Source organism: Myotis brandtii, unplaced genomic scaffold (genome assembly GCF_000412655.1).
Source record: "Myotis brandtii unplaced genomic scaffold, ASM41265v1 scaffold68, whole genome shotgun sequence".
Taxonomy (NCBI): Eukaryota; Metazoa; Chordata; class Mammalia; order Chiroptera; family Vespertilionidae; genus Myotis; species Myotis brandtii.
The window spans coordinates 1164403-1167815 of record NW_005370657.1 but is presented as its reverse complement, the minus strand read 5'-3'; the positions used below and the strand labels follow the sequence as shown (position 1 = coordinate 1167815).

Sequence of the window (3413 nt, the reverse complement as noted above, 5' to 3'; positions counted from 1 at the left end):
TCGCGGCGTTTCAGCGTCTCGTGGCCTCTGCGGCGCCCGAGCCCGCGATGTCGGGCCCCAATATGGGAATGCCGGTGGTACCGAGCACGGAAGACGAGGATGACAGCTTCGGGGAAGCAGGTGACGCGGGGGGACTGCTGAGCGACCGTTGCTTTCTCCGGGTACCTTCCTGGGGAGGGGGGGGCCCCGGACAGGTGTGTGGAAGGAAGGAGCCCTCCCATCCCCCGCTCCTGGGTGGGTTGCAGGTTCCTGGCACCTGCCAGTGGGTGTCTGGAAACCCCAGCATTCGAGAACTGTGGGCCTCGGGCCCCATTTTGCAGAAACTGAGGCCGCTTTAGAGACACCCGCGCTTTGAGGGTTTGCTCCAGTGCTGAGCTCGGCCCCTGTGGGGACGGCGGGCCGCTCTGGCCCAGCCCAAGGGCTGTCCGGGTGGGCGCGCGCCTTGCTAAGTCAGCAGCCCCAGCCATCTTTTCTGGTGCGGCCTGGAGCCCTGAATGTGACTTGTTTACAAAGCAGCCTGTGGTGTGCACGGCACTGCGGTGGATGGAAGGTGGGTGAGGTGTGGAGAGAGAACCGTCAGCTCCCTTCTCACCCTCGGAAGCCTGTTTCCTCATCTGTAAAATAACAATGATTAGTGCCTCAGGCATTGAGATGTGTCAGGATTGAATGGGAAAATGAATGAGAAATACTCAGTAGGTTCCAAATGCAAGTGTTCAGTAAATGGTTATTATTATTATTCTCTTTAGTGTAATAAAGATTGGGTTATTAGAGTGCAGGACTTAGTAAATGTAGGGTGTGGAGTCTGCGTTTTGTTTTAGTAACAGCTTTATTGAGCTATAATTCATATACTATACAACTCATCCATTTAAATTGTACAATTCAGTGGGTTTCACAGTATCCAGCGTGTGCATCCATCACCTCAATAGCAGGCCACTCACAGAGCCACCGGCCTCCCCAAGGCTGAGGGGCTGCCAGGGCTCATCAGGTCAACGGGCAGGAGACCTCGGTGCCCAGCAGGTGGCTGGGCCTCGTTTGAGTCCTTGAGAACAAGTGACCCCCAGGTGTTCTCAGGCCTTTCTCTAGATCCCCTCCCCCATCATCTGCCCCTCTGCTGCCCCAGCCCTGAAGGGAACCCCTAGATCTGCTGCTCCTGGGCCAGGCTGGGGCCTGGGGCAGCCGGGGGGCAGGGCAGGGGTCCTGGTGGTCAGGGGTCACACACACATCCCTGCCTATTGTGACGAACTGTCTCCCCCACAGACAAGTGCATCGATGACCAGTGAGCAGGTGGTGAGTATGGACGGGGAGGGGGCTGATGGGAGCCAGAGGGCAGGGGCCTGCTGCTCCCCTACCCGGCATTGTCGCCATTGTGACTCCCCTGCGTGCCTCTCAGATGCCTCCTCTTCCTCCTTCCCGTTGCCTTCATATCCGCCTCCGCCCAAGGTGCCACCCAGCTGCCCCCACAAGCCGGACGCCACTGAGAGCCAGGATCCTCTCACAGTGCGGCCCAGCGCTGCTCCTAGGCCACCCTGCTGATGGAGTTGCTCCTTGACTGCTAAATAAACACATGCCACAGCCCCCCAGTCTGTGTTCCTTGCCCACTGGGCCATCTGAGAGGTCAAAGGGCAAAGGGTGGCTCTCAGCATTACTCCCAGGCCGCCTTGAGGCCCGCAGTGAGGGATGGAGGTCACGGAACTTGAGTCCATCTTTGACTGAATACCTCCTAACTTCCAATCCTGGGTCCACCCCCAAGCCAATGCTAGCCCTCACATGTCCTTGCCTTTGAGGGGTTCCCAGGCCAATGGAAACACTGAGGTCACACCTCATGTCTACACTCAGCCACTTGCAACAGGTCCTACAACAAAGGCCTCGCCAGGGCCGGGGAGCTGGAGGGAACAGGGGAAGCTGAAGTGCTGTCACCCCCAACTCACCCCCAACTCACCAGGATCCCTGTGATGTTAGAAGATGGCAGCCAACAGTAGGTGGGACAGAGGAATGCCCAGCTTGAGGCTGTGCCAGGCACAGAGGGTCCCCAGGGGTAGTCCCTTGCTCCTTGGCCAGCCTCCTGTGGGTCCAGTGCTCGCCCTCCTGCCCCCACTGGTGAGTGGCAGTATCCATGCTGACCCCATTCAGAGCACTGTCCCTCAACCACCCCTCTCCTCTATGATGACGTCTGGACCACCTGGGGCAGGGCTGGGGGAGGCGAAAAGGGGGAGATGCTGCCAGGGATGCAGATTCCAGAGGCCTGAGGGCCCCAGGCCAGCACCACCACTGGCAGGGCCTGTGTCTGGGGCCTGACAAGCTCCTGCCCGGCCACAGGCTGCAGCTGGAGCCCCTCCTCACCGGTGACGCACCCGGGAACTCCCTCTCCCACCTCTTCCCCCCTGGCAAGGCCAGAGGCCAGAGGAGGCCAGCTTCCAAGGGAACCCAGGCTCCTCCCCCCACAGACTTGCACACCTGTCCCCTTCGCCCTTGGCAGGGGCATGGGAGGCACTGGAGCTGTGAGCAGTCCCAGCCTCAGCCAGCAGGGAGCAGGACAGACCTGGACCCCGGCCCAACCAGATGCCGCTGGAGCTCGTGGCCAGACTCCAGGGAAAGATGAGTTTAGTGGAGCCTGGACTGAGAGAGGGATGGGGCCATGCCCAAGGCACCCAGCTGCCCCCAGGCACGCTCCTAGCACCCTGTCGGACCCAAAGATTCCTCCCTCTCCCGGAATGGTCCAAGTGCTGTCACCTGCTCCATCAGGGGCACAGGTGCTTCTCGAGGCGGCTGTGAGGGTGTGCCGGCCCCCAGTAGGGAGGAGTGGAGGCTTGGCAGGAGGGTGGCCGATTGGGGGACAGGAGAAAGGATGCCCCCACTTTATAGTCCGGGGTGGGGGTGGGGGTGGTGTCAGCTGACCTGGGTGAGGGACTGGTTCAGCTGAGGCCTCACCTCCACTCACCGTGGTTCAGGGAGAAGGCGGTGGCACTGACGTATGCAAGTCACTCCCAGCTGGAGATCACACCTCTGGGTCCGGCTCAGGAGCGACACTTGCTGGCTGGTGACTGAGCAGGGCTCCCTTTCCCAGCTGGCAAAGGGGTGGGGGTGATGGCGGCTGGGCCAGGCGTCTCCCACGGCCTTTCTTGAGCGACAGCCACACGCAGCTCTCTGCCAGCCGTGACTCTCCAGGAGGCTGTGAACGAAAATGTTCCGAAGCCATTGATTAGGGGGGTCCAGCACGCGTCTCAGATTTCGCCCACGCGGAGGCGCTGCTGGCCCACCCACAGGTCGCCAGCGGCAGGAGGGGCGGAATGGGGATAGAACGGGGGAGGCGAGGTCCCAGACTGCTGCTGCCCCTCCACCCAACTCGCTTGCCCGAGCCTCCACCATCAGGGCTTCCCGGCCAGCAGCCTGGGGGTGGCGGGGCCGGGAGAGAG

At 61.4% G+C, this 3413-nt stretch overlaps 2 long non-coding RNA genes across 2 annotated transcripts in view; one reads left to right on the top strand and one right to left on the bottom strand.

Moving 5' to 3' along the window:
• Positions 1-452: 452 nt before the first annotated feature.
• Positions 453-3413, bottom strand: part of LOC106723930 — a 4299-nt gene continuing 1338 nt past the window's right edge. Inside the window, exon 2 of the long non-coding RNA XR_001359680.1 lies at positions 453-918. This is a non-coding gene — a long non-coding RNA (uncharacterized LOC106723930). The remainder of the gene's footprint in view (positions 919-3413) is intronic.
• Positions 1003-1575, top strand: LOC106723929. Its single transcript, XR_001359679.1, has 3 exons — positions 1003-1017; positions 1193-1287; positions 1391-1575. It is a non-coding gene; the product is annotated as an uncharacterized LOC106723929 (long non-coding RNA).